The 12754-nt window shown below is 42.3% G+C and overlaps 1 protein-coding gene across 6 annotated transcripts in view; it reads right to left on the bottom strand.

Annotated features, from left to right (window-relative positions):
- ADCY7 (adenylate cyclase 7) overlaps window positions 1-12754 on the bottom strand; it is a 124436-nt gene that overhangs the window by 74828 nt on the left and 36854 nt on the right. For 2 of the 6 annotated variants that reach the window (XM_020985149.2, XM_078150076.1), the window contains exon 2: window positions 910-1170. The exons of 3 other annotated variants lie outside the window; for them this stretch is intronic. The gene's annotated coding sequence lies outside the window, so the exon portion shown is untranslated. Of the gene's footprint in view, window positions 1-909; window positions 1171-1567; window positions 1899-12754 lie in introns of those variants that run through there. One more of the 6 variants, XM_020985148.2, reaches the window with a different exon arrangement.

The raw sequence follows: 12754 nt of genomic DNA on the forward strand, positions 1-12754 counted from the left end.
TAGATGGAAAAGGAAACCATGGCAACACAAGCACGCGAGCCTGGCGGACCCTAATAGTAACCAGCTCTTTCTTTTAGAGCTTGTCTGGGGAGGAAAAATCAGGTTTCTCTATTCAAAAACCCAGTAAGCTTTCCCATGGTTATATGCACCCTGGAGTTCATCTTTTTAGTGCAGAGAAAAGGGAAGTGGGGTCCTTTGCATCAGAAAAAAAGAAAGTTCTAGTCACTAAGATACATAGTCTCCCCACTGAGAAGGGGGTCCCACTGCAGTCAAGCTGGCCTGAAAGAAAGGGCAGCTAGCTCTCAATTATCCTGCTTTATCATCTACGGCGCTAAGCCCAGGCTGGATTCCTGGGCCACTGTCAGGTCCAAATGAGACAATGAATAGGAAAGCGCTTAGAAAGAGTGCAAGCTATCTATGTTAGGGAGTGGGCGGAGGGCAGGGAATAAAATGTCCAGACCTCCGATTTCATCCGTACAAAGAACTCCTGGTGTGGAAGCTCCCTCCACTATCAGAGATCAGCAACTCAACTGTGCTCGACAGTCTTCAAAGAGTTATTTGGGGCACTGACAGGTTAAGAGATTTGTCCAGGGCCCCATAACCAGCATGTGTTAGAGACAATACTTGAAACCAGGACTTTCTGACTCCAAAGCCAAACCCCTAGCCACTATATCATGTGATCTCTCACATTAATAAGGCTATTTGTTTCTAATGGCTCAACCTATCACAGCAGACACATAAACTATGAGACTTGGAAAGGATCGTAGAAACAATAGAGTTAAGTCTCATTTTACACAGGAGGAAACTGAGACAGGAAGTTACTTTCACAAAATAACATTAGTCAGTGATAGGAGTTAAGGCGAAATTAGGGGGCTGATTTGTGGCAGACACTAAAAAGGAACAACTTACCCATAGCTCCTTTCAGTTCCCATTTTCAGTTGAATCCCATTCTTTTCCAATTCTTGTCTTCCCTTGTGTTAGGGATGAATGGGCCTCTGGGATAATTTCCATGCTCTGAAACTCTGATGTTGTGAACCCAATACAAGGCCAAATGTGATTCCGTGCCAAAGTGGATGGGTCCAGAGAGTCAAAGCTTCAGCACCTCAGGGAGGGAGGATAAGGGGAGAATGTGGCGGTTGTGCCAGAACAAGAGAACCACCAAGTTGTAAACTGAAAAGAAAGATTTTAATGAAAGTGTTTTGCCCCAGTTGGCACCTAGCTCCCACTTCCAAAAAGGGATTCCAGGATCCCAGATTTAGAGATAGCGGGGACCTCAGAGGTCATCTATTCTGAGATGAAATGACCTGCCCAGATTCGTCATGATAGTAAATGGCAAAGCCAGGATTCAAACCCAGGTCTTCTGTATCGAAAACCAGCACCCTCTCCAAAGTACAAGAGCCTGGACAATGAGTTAATCTGCGGTCGTACAGGCCATCCAAGAAAGTCAGTGAATTCAAACGTTAGTCACCATTTCAAGCCATGTACCCACATATCCAATTTCACAGACATAAGTTACCCCAAGCTCAGATTCAGCACATCAGCCAGGAAGATTGAGAAGAGGTCTCACCTCCATACTCCGGCTTCCTTTTTAAGATTTCAGTTGTGTCATCTCCACTGCCTCTATGTTTGTTCACTCACAGATGGACTCTGAAATGTTTCCTTCCCTCTACCTTAGAAAAACAGCAGGATGTCAGGCAGTGCGAGGTCACTCAGGCAGGGAAGTACGTCCATGCACGTCTCAGATGTACCAGGGGCTGGCACACGGTTTGCAGCTCCAAAAGTCCAGCCCTAGTACAACTCCCTGGTACTTTACCCTAGTCTCTTCAAATTAGAGCCAGTGAGAGACAACAGCCTTGTGAACGAAGGTGCCAGGCCTAGGGTAGGCAGACAAGAAATTGTTCCCTCTAACCCACCCCACATCCATTTACTTATGGCCTACCGGACCCTTCAGAAGTACCAGGCTCCCCAGAAGCCAGAGGAATATGTGTGAAATTAAGGATCAGCCAAATTGTATGTGTGGAGGCAAAAGGGGTGGATGGGTAGAAGAAACTTCCCCTGAGATATATATAGATAGAGATATATATATAGATATAGATAGAGATATATTTCCCTCTGGAGAAAAGGAATAACAAAAACCTGTGCTTCTGGATACCGCCCCCCATGCCTGGCTTCCTGGAGACTAAACCTTCAGTGCTTGGCCCTCGGAGGCAAAACTGGGAAGAATGCGTAAAGTTGCAGGGAGCAGATTTAGACTGGATTTATGGAGGGAGGGAGGGGTAACTACCTAGAAGTATCCAAAAGCAGAGAAAGTGTGGCCCCTTGTCAGGTCTGGTGATGAGAGCCAGTCTCATTTGTGTTTGGGTTAGGCTCCATGGCCCCTGGGATCCCTTCTAAGCTCTAAGACAATGATGCTGAGTGGAAGATAAAAAGTGCCAAAGTGGGTGGTCCTGAGCAGGGGTGGAGAACTTTTGGCCTCCAGGCCTCGTGTCTTCAAGTCTTCCAAACTTCAAGTTGGATTCAGTCAAAGGGCTGCACTTGAGGACCTAGGGGGCCACATGTGCCCTCGAGGCTGCGGGTTCCCACCCCTGGCCCAGAGAACAAGAGCTTCAGGACATCAGGGAAGGGAAAATAATGAGAGAGAGAGCACAGAATCAGGGGTCAGACTGGAAGAGCTACAGGAGCCAGAGAAGGTTCTGAACTGGAACCAAAGGTCATCTCTACCTGCTCCCTCTCTTGCATCTCCACCTTGGCCTCTACACAGGGAAGAGCTGAGTTATCTCCTCAGGGGCCGTGGCTCCTCCAAGGCTTGTGAAACAGGAAGATCAGCTGCCCGAAAGAAGTGGGCAGGTCCAGCCTACTTCGTTTGTTTTTCCTTCCCCTTCTTAATTTGTCTATTAAACTTCTGCTTTCTTCAAACTGGAGACAAGGACAGAAGCAGAAATGCTTCCTCCCCAGAGGGGTGGAAAATGGAGTATTTCAGTGCAGGCTTCAGGTGATCCAGCAGAAGGAACACTGGGTTTCGGAGCCTGAGGACCTGGCTTCGAATCTCTCCTCTGCCACCTACCACCTGGGTGACCTCAGGCAAATTACTGAATCTTTTGGTGCTTCATTTTCTCATGTCTTAAATGAGAGGGCTGGACTAGATAACCCCTGGGGTCCCTGCTAGCTCTAAAGCTATGATAAAAATACAGGGTGAAGGCAGGGGAAAGTGGGGAAGATTTCAGGGAGAGAAGAAAATTCCACAGTCAAGGTCTTGGTGAGAAAGATGAGCCTGGTAACTGGAAGGAACCTGTCGCTTTGAAAGCTGCCCTAAGACAAATCACGTCTCTCTGAGCCTCAGTTTCCCCACCTGCAAAATGAAGGTCGTCAGGCTAGGAGACAGAATGGTTAGTGACTCCCTGATGGGGCTCTGACCCCACTCTGCGGACTCCATTCCATGGACCTCTTCAATCTTGCTGACCACGGGAGGAAACAGAACCGCTGAAGCAGCAGAACAGCTTTTGAAAGTTCTGAATTTCCACAGGGTGGTGGGAGAGGTAGCAGAAGAGGCACGGAAAAGGACATTTACACTTATTTTTTTTTCTTAGTAAAAGAAAAAGAAGTTCACAGACCAAGCAAAGTAGCCGTACCAGAGAGCCTGTGCTTCCCAACCCCAGAGAAACACAACTGTTCCAAGGACAAACCTTATCTACTCGGACTTGTAGCAATTAGGACCATTTGAAAGCCAGGGAAGGTAGCAATTCTAGTATTTCTTCCTTGATGAAGCTTTTCCAACAACTGGGTCCCAGCTGGATGGCACAGTGCCTAGAGCACTAGGCCTGGAGTCAGAAAAACCTAAGTTCAAATCCAGCCTCAAATACTTTGTGACCCTGGAAAAAAAAACACTTAATATTTCTTTGCCTCAGTTTCCTCAACTGTAAAATGTAGATAATACTAGCACCTACCTCCCAGGGATGTTGTGAGGATCAAATGAGATCCTCACAGCATTTATTTGTATTTGTAAAGCAGTTAGCATGGTGCCTAGCACATAGTAACTGCTATATAAATGTAAGCTCAGTCTTCCTCTGGTTTCCCCAGTGAACCTGATCTTACAAATACAAACATTTCAAACAATCTTCGAAGTCTTTTTGTTACCTCTCCTTAGCTTTCTCTAGGCACTCTGAGTAACTGAAAAAGTACTTCATTAGGAATAAAGAGACATGGAATCTTGTCCCAGATCTGCCCCTGGCTAGCTGTATGACCTTGAAATAAGTCTCTTCCTTTCCTCTGAGTCTTGGTTCTCTCTTCTGCATAATGAAGTGATTCTGAACTGATGCAGAGTGAAATGAGCAGAATCAGAAGAGTAATTTAGGGAAAAAATTGTAAGTACAAACAAATGTGAAAGACTTTGGAACTCTGAACCATGCAATGACCAATGATTCCAAAGGATGGATGAGGAAGCAGGCTATCCACCTTCTGACAGAGGTGATAGATTCAAGATGCAGAAAGAAGACATATGTTTTTGGACAGAACTAATACAGGAATTTGTTTTGCTTTCTCCCAATGAGAGGGTGGAAGTGAGAGAAAATAAATGCCAATTAACCGGGGAAAAAAACAATTTTAATTAAGTTATTGGACCAGAGGAGTCTCCACAGTCCCTTTTAGCTCTGAGGTTCCAAGATTCTTTGAAATAACAAGATGAGAGGATATGAAAGATACAAGATTATACTTAACAGACCAAAAGAGTTTTTGATGCAGGTTGCTATATGATTGTGCAAAAGTGGCCCAAGCAGTAAGTTTAAAGGAAAACAACTTCTCTGTAGACTGGGAAGGTTCCATATGGAAGGTATAACTCTAGCTGGCTGGACCTTGAAGAGAAGTAGTTCATGACCACCAGTTTGACTTCCCCTCACCATGTCCAATCTGCCTCTAATGCCTAGAACAGGCATGGAGAACCAGCAGCCTTGAGGCCACATGTGGCCTTCTTTACCTTCAACTTCAAAAGTCAGATTTAGTCAAAGGGCTGCACTTGAGGACCTAGAGGGCCACATGTGGCCTCAAGGCCACAGATTCTCCACCCCTGGCCTAGAACATCTTCCTTATCTTTTTAAACCTGCTAAATCACTGTTCATAATATAAAGCCCACTCTACTCCATGAAGCCCTTCCTCCCCACTTACTGCTGCATAATACACACTGCATCTTTCTAAAAGCATTTATCACATAATATTGTGTATTATGGCTCTCTGTGTCCAGGGATTATACCTTATTTAAACATTATATTTCCCTAAGAAACAGCCCAGTGCTCTGTGCACAACAAATGTTTACTGAATTCAATTAATTTTTTTGGGGGAGGGCTAGGCAATGGGGTTAAGTGACTTGCCCAGGGTCACACAGCTAGTCAGTGTTATGTGTCTGAGGCCGGATTTGAACTCAGGTCCTCCTGAATTCAGGGCTGGTGCTCTATCCACTGCGCCACCTAGCTGCCCCTGAATTCAACTGATTTGACAGAGCTTCCCTATAGCTTCTTTATCCAATCTCCTCCAATTCCAGCTTTTCCCCATCCCTTGCCCTAATAATATCAATCCACCAATATTTATTAAGTCCCATTTAAGTATTAGGCTTCAGAGGGACAAATATAAAGAATGAAAGAATTTCTCTCCTCAAGGATCTTTTATTCTAATAGAGGAAATAATTGTATATCTAAGTATATCCACAAGAATGCATACCAGAATAAATACAAAGGGGGAAAGCTAGGTGATGCAGTGGATAGAGCACTGACCCTGGAGTCAGGAGAACCTGAGTTCAAATCTGATCTCAGACATTGCTGTGTGACCCTGGCAGGTCCTGATTGCCTAAAAATAAATAAATAAGTAGTAAAGGTGTACACAGTAAAATCAAATGTGGATATACTGTATATATCTGTATAATGTTTAGATAACTCATGAAAAATGTGAAGGATACAGAATAAATACAAAGTAGTTCGATACCAGATAATTAAGCAGAGAGGGCATTAGCAGCTGGAGAGAGCAGGAAAGGTTTCATATAGAAAGTAGCATTTGAGTTGCATGTTTTATTTTTTGCAAAGCTAACAACTTTAATAGGTAATTATTCTTTTTAAAATTTTATTTATTTTACTTTTAATTTCTGGAATAAAACAAGCATTTCCTTAACAGTATTATTTTTTTAAAAAGGATAATTACACATGAAACTGCAAATCTATTATATACAACTTGCTATTCCTTTTAAATATATAAGTTATCATGTAAATTTGTTTCTTTCTTTTTTTTTTAACAATGACATCTTATGTAATATGCTATCACATCAAGAGAAAGAACTATGGAGTCTGAATGCACTATCGAACACACTATTTTCATTTTCTTTTCCCTTTCTCGTGGTTTTTCCCTTTCGTTCTGATTCTTCTTTCACAACATGACTAATGTGGAAATATGTTTAATGTGATTGTACATATATAGCCTGTATCAGATTGCACACCTTCTTGGGGATGGGGGAGGGAAGAGAGGGTGAAAAAATTTGGGACTCAGAATCTTATAAAAGTGAATGTTGAAAACTATCTTTACATGTAATTGGAAAAAATAAAATACTATTAAGGAACAAATTTTTTAAAAAATAATTGCTTCTTTAAGAAAAAAGAAAAGAAAAGGAAAGGAAAGAAAAGAAAAGAAAAGAAAAGAAAAGAAAAGAAAAGAAAAGAAAAGAAAAGAAAAGAAAAGAAAAGAAAAGAAAAGAAAAGAAAAGAAAAGAAAAGAAAAGAAAAGAAAAGAAAAGAAAAGAAAAGAGGGACTATATGAGGCAGAGGTATGGAGGATGAGCCACATATGGGCACAATGATAGGGGAGTACTATGTGTGAGGAACAGAGACACAACCAGTCTGGCCAGATTGTAGTGCGTGATAGGAACAAGTGTCCAAAGAGGATGGAAAGATAAAGTGGGGACAGGATATGATGGGCTTTCAATGCTAAACAGAGCAGTTGATATTTTACTCTAGAGGTAATAGGGAGCCACTGGAGTTGACTGATTAGAGGAATGACATGTTTATAATTGAACTGAAGAAAAATCACTTTGGCAGTAGTCCATAGGATGTATTGGAGTAAGGAGAGACTTAAGACCAAGTAGGATACCTTTACAACAATCTAGGTAATGAGGTCCTAAACTAAGACGTCAGCTGTGTGAGTAGAAAAAGAAGGGGTTCGGCGTGAGAGATGTTGTGAAGGTAGAAATGGCGATATTTAACAAGTGACTGGGAGATATGGAGTGAGGGAGAGGTAGAAATCCAGGATAATGTCAAGGTTATTAGCCCTGGGAGACTGGAAAGACAATGGTGGCTTTAACAAAAATTGGGAAGTTTGGGAAAGGGGTGGTTGTTAAGAAAAATAGTAAGTCTATTTTGGACATGTTGAGTTTGAGATGACTCTGGGACACAGTTTGAAATAACCAATAGGCAACGAGGAAGAGACAAGATAAGTCTGGGTGTACAGATTAGGAGTCATCTGCATAGAGATTATAATTCAACCCATAGGAACTGTAAAGTTTCCTAAAAGAGAGTATAGAGAGAGAAGGGAAGAGGACCTCGTACAAAACCCTGGGGAAAACCCACAGGTAGGGGATGTGATGAGGATGATGACCCACTAAAGGAGAGGGAGGAGTACGCAGACAGGAAATGAAGAACCAGGAGAGAATAGAGTCATGAAAACCCAGAGCAGAGAAGGAATTCAGGAATAGAGAGTTCAAGAAGTACTAGAATTAAATGAAATATTAAAATGTTCACATTGTTTAAAAAAGGACAAGAATCAACAAATAGGGGCAACTAGGTGACGCAGTGGATAGAGCACCGGCCCTGGAGTCAGGAGGACCTGAGTTCAAATCTATCTCAGACCAGACACTTGACATACATAGATACTTACTAGCTATGTGACCCTGGGCAAGTCACTTAACCCCAACTGCCTTGCCAAAAAAAGAGAGAGAGAATTGACAAATAAATTACCATTGCCAAATGATTTGGCATTTAAGAGATTCTGGGTAACTTTGGGAAAAGCAGTTTCAGTGGAGTGACAAAGTCAAAAGCCAGACTACAAAAAGTTCAGGAGTGAGTAAGAGATTGGTAGACAGCTTTTTCAATAATTTGGTAAAGAGAAGAAAGAGAGATAAAGAGTTAGGATTAGATATAGCCTGAGGGAATGGTATCGAATAGTCAAAGTTTTTTAAGGACAAGGAAGACTTGGGTTCAGAGTAAAGGCAATAGAGAAGAAACCAGTTGATAGAAGATGGTAAGAGACAGAAGGTGGATGTTTGAAGCTGCAGTCTGAAGACAAAAGAGGATGAAATCAGGCACAGGTAGAGGGGCTGGCCTTGGCAAGAAGCGCTACTGAGAACCAAAGATGAAGAATGTGACCCACCTTTCTGACAGAGAGGTGATGGACTAAATCTGCAGAAAGAGATATACACTTCTGGACTTGGCTGATTTGAGAATTTGTTTCGCTTTACTACGCATATTTATTACAAAGGTTTCATTTTTATTTTTTTCTTTTTCAGTAGATAGAAGGGGGGCAGCAGGAGGGAAAGCAAATAAATGCTTGTTAATTGAAATTAATTTTTAAAAAAAGAACCTCTTTGTCAGAGACAGAGAGACAGGATGAGAGAGTAAGCAATGGTGACAAAGAATTCTAAGAAGAGAATGGGAGAAGAGAGAGCTTAGCTTGAATGACCTCCATTTTTTTAGAAAAGGGACAAAGTCCTCAGCTGAGAGGGAGTGAGGTGGTAGAATGTTTGTGGAGGGAAGAGAAGACGTTTTAATAACTTCTGTGGAGAGTAAGAAAGGAAATAAATTATGGAGGAATAAAAGAATTGTCATGCTGCAGTGAGGGCCCACTTAAAGTCCGGTGACATGAATTTACAATTACCCAGTGAGTACTGCCGTTTTAAGACTTTGCTGACCAGAAACATGCCAGTTCAGTCAAGAAACACAGGTTAGACACCTACTATACATAAAATAGTATGCTAGGTTATAGTAGATAGACAAAAATATTTTAAAAGTTTCTACTGCTTAATGGAGACAAATATAAAATCTTATACTTGAGTTCAAGAATCAGCTTCCCAGGTACAAGACAGGGGACACAGGACTAGAAAGCCTTTTATCTTCAGAGGCACCTAGGTAGTACAGTGGATAGAGTGCTAGGCCTAGAGTCAGAAATACCTGAGTTTAAATCCAGCTCCAGACGCTTCCTAGCTGTGTGTCCCTGGACAAGTCACTTAACCTCCATTTGCCTCAGGATCCTGCTCTGTAAAAAGGGGATGATAACAGCAACTACCACCTAGGGTTATTATAAGGATGAAATGAGATACCAAGTGCAAAGCAACTTAGCACAATGCTCAGCACATAGTAAATCCTATACAAATGTTAGGTATTAGCTAACTAATATCAGAGGGTTTTAGTAAACTGAAAGCTCAAAAAGAATTAATAATGTAATAAGAAAGTCCCCACACCTAATGAAATCCCATGCTACATACATGAAGAGCAGCATAGTATGCAGGACTAGAGAAGCAGACAGTCCCGTCATGATCTGCCCCAGTCAAACACATTGGGGTACTGTGTCTACTTCTGGACAGTACACTTTAGGAAGAACACTGATAAAATGAAAAGTTCAAAAGGAAGGTGACCAGGATAACAAGGGAACTAGAGGGTCCTCAGGGGCCCTAGAGGAGAGAATACTTAAAGAGAAGGTGAAAGCTGCCTTCAAGTATATTAAAGACTTTCTAAGGAGCAGAGGGATTACATTTACTTTTTTTTTTGGCTAGGCAATGGGATTAAGTGACTTGCCCAGGGTCACACAGCTAGTAAGTGTCAAGTGTCTGAGGCCGGATTTGAACTCAGGTCCTCCTGACTCCAGGGCTGGTGCTCTATCCACTGTGCCACCTAGCTGCCCGATTACATTTACTTTTCCTTGGCCCTAAAGTGAAGCAATGGCTGAAAGCTGTTGAGGCCTCGTGATGGCTATCATTACTCCCATTTTTATCAAGACTAAACAATAAAAAGGCACAGGGAAGAAAGCAGAGCCACCACAAACCAACAAAGGGAGTTTGGGAGAAATCAGCAACAGCAACCCAGAGAAACCCTTGTCAGATGCGGAAGTAGCCTCTACCCCAGTCCTGACAGCAGCAAAAACCACAGGCTCCTGTTTCTGTTGTAGCCGTGAGAAGGCCCCCGGGCCTGCTAAGGCAAAGTCCACTGCTAAGGGTCCTGTCTCCATGGGTTGAAATCCTGGCTTTGCCACTTTCCACCTGGGTCACCTGGGGGAAGGCCTTTCAGCCCTCTGGGTAGGTCTCCTCATTTATAAAATAATGTGGGGGGGGGGGGGGAGTATAACAATTTCTAAGATCCCTTTCAGCTCTAACTCCTTCCCTAAAGTTAAAAATCCTTTTCAACAATGAATCATCAACTGACCCATCTCTATAATTACCTCTCCAGGTTTTCCAGAATTGAGACTAGGGCACTCACTAGTCTCCGTTTACATCCATATACCCTGGCAAAGACACAAGACTGAACTTTTTTTTTTGTTTTCTTTTTTTTATTTTTTTTAGGCAATTGGGGTTAAGTGACTTGCCCAGGATCACACAGCTAGTAAGTGTCAAGTGTTTGGTCTGAGGCTAGATTTGAACTCAGGTCCTCTTAACTCCAGGGCCGGTGCTCTATCCACTGCACCACCTAGCTGCCCCTTAAGACTGAGCATTTTTGCCAGTGGAGATTATAGGGAAGAAGACAGGGAGGCCAAAAGAAGTTTCATGAACCTCTCTCCATAGCATTTTCATTTCCCAGTGTGATTTCCTATATGGTCTGATCTTCACAGTATCCCTGTGAAATCAAAAGGACATGGGCTATTGTATTTACTTGACAGGAAATTGAGGCACAGTTTCATTGCCTGAGGTCACACCAAAGGACGGCTGGCAGACTCCAGGTTGCCTGATATCTTTTCTTTTCACTTTTTTTTTTGGTCTTTTCATTTTTTTTCTCACATTCCTAGAGAACAATGCATTAAATGAAATTCTGTGACAAGGTATGGTGTGGTAGAAAAAATTGGAGGTGAATACACTGGATTTGAATCCCACCTCTGCCAAGGCCTACCTAATCACCTTGGGCAGGTGCCTTTTACTGCTCTAGGCCTAATGTTCTCATCTTTAAGATAACAAGCAGCTGATGCCTTTCTAAGGTCTCTTCCAGCTTAAATCTTATCAGATGAATCCTTCCATAAAGTGAAATAGCAATCATTCCCTAAATGGTACTTTGTATAAATTTGTGTGTTCATATGTTGGGGTTGCTTAAAACAGAGCCCAGGTGTCATACAAAGAACAGTTGGATTTAGAAACCCAGAACACCTGCGTTCAAATATGAACTCTTCCATTTGTTATCTCCGTGACCTTGGACGAGTGTGCTTGACTCCTCTGGGCCTCAGTTTCCTCTTCTGTACAATGAGGAATAATGACTTCTAAGGTCCCTACCAGCTCTATGACCTTATAAACCCACTCTTGAGATTTTAAAAGAAAGATTCCTGGTCATAAAACAAATGACTCTCTTCATCTTTAAAGGACCGTCCATTAGAATACACTGTGTATTCCCTGGTTCCTCTTCAAAAAGGATGCTAGGGTAGCAAATTCTGAGACCTGCTTACTCCATCCCACCTTCCTGAGTTTTCCCTTCCTCAAGCAGAATTTATCAGAGTAATCTCAAGGGGGCCAAAAAACCACCTGGACAGACCAAGCCCATTTCTTTCTCCTCAAGGCAACGAGGTGGCACCACGGGTGGAACACTGGGCCTGGAGTCAGAAAGAGCCAAGTTCAAATTGGGCCTCAGATGCTGCCTATCGGTGAGACTTCGGGTAAGACATCTAACCTCTGTCTGTCTCCATTCCTCAGCTGCAAATTAAGGGTGACAATAATAGCATCTACCTGTCAGAGTTATTGTGAGGATAAAATAAGATAATACACGGGAAGCACTCAGCACAGTGCCTGGCCCATAGCACGCTCTTAAGAAATGTTTGTTCCTCTCTTTCCTTCCTTTCAAGGTATGGCTCAGTGTGTAGGGGGAGGGGGGTGGAGGAGGGGGAAGAGGACCAACGGGGTAGGTGGGGGGATTCAGAAATTAATGATGTAAAAAAAGACGTCGACAAAAATAAAAATTTTTATTTGAAAGGATGTCTGTGTACTTAAGAACCTTTGGTATAACAGAAAAAGCACTGGATTGTGAAGCAGGAGACCTATAGAGAACACAGTTTCCTTTAAGACATTCTTTTCAGGGCAGCTAGGTGGTGCAGTGAATAAAGCACCAGCCCTGGAGTCAGGAGGACCTGAGTTCAAATGTGGCCTCAGACACATAATACTTCCTAGCTGTGTGACTCTGGGCAAGTCACTTAACCCCAATTGCCTCACTAAAAAACAAAACAAAAAAAAAACCCACATTTTTTTCTTTATCTGCCTGGTACACAGTAGGGGCTTAATTTTTTTTTCAGTTTAGCAAACATTTATTAAGTACATAATCATAAGTACTTAACATAGAATATACTTAATGTAGAATATTCATATTTAATATATAACTAATTATGTATGTATGTATGTATGTATGTATGTATGTATGTATGTATAAAAGAAACTGTGCTAGGAATCAAGATTACAAAAACAAGAACAAAATAGTACCTGCCCTCAATGAGCTTATACTCTCCTGGGGGTGGGGGGGTGTATAACATATTGTGAACAAGCTCTAGTCCA

This window comes from Phascolarctos cinereus, unplaced genomic scaffold, assembly GCF_003287225.1.
Source record: "Phascolarctos cinereus isolate Bilbo 61053 unplaced genomic scaffold, phaCin_HiC Scaffold_2;HRSCAF=192, whole genome shotgun sequence".
NCBI lineage: Eukaryota > Metazoa > Chordata > Mammalia > Diprotodontia > Phascolarctidae > Phascolarctos > Phascolarctos cinereus.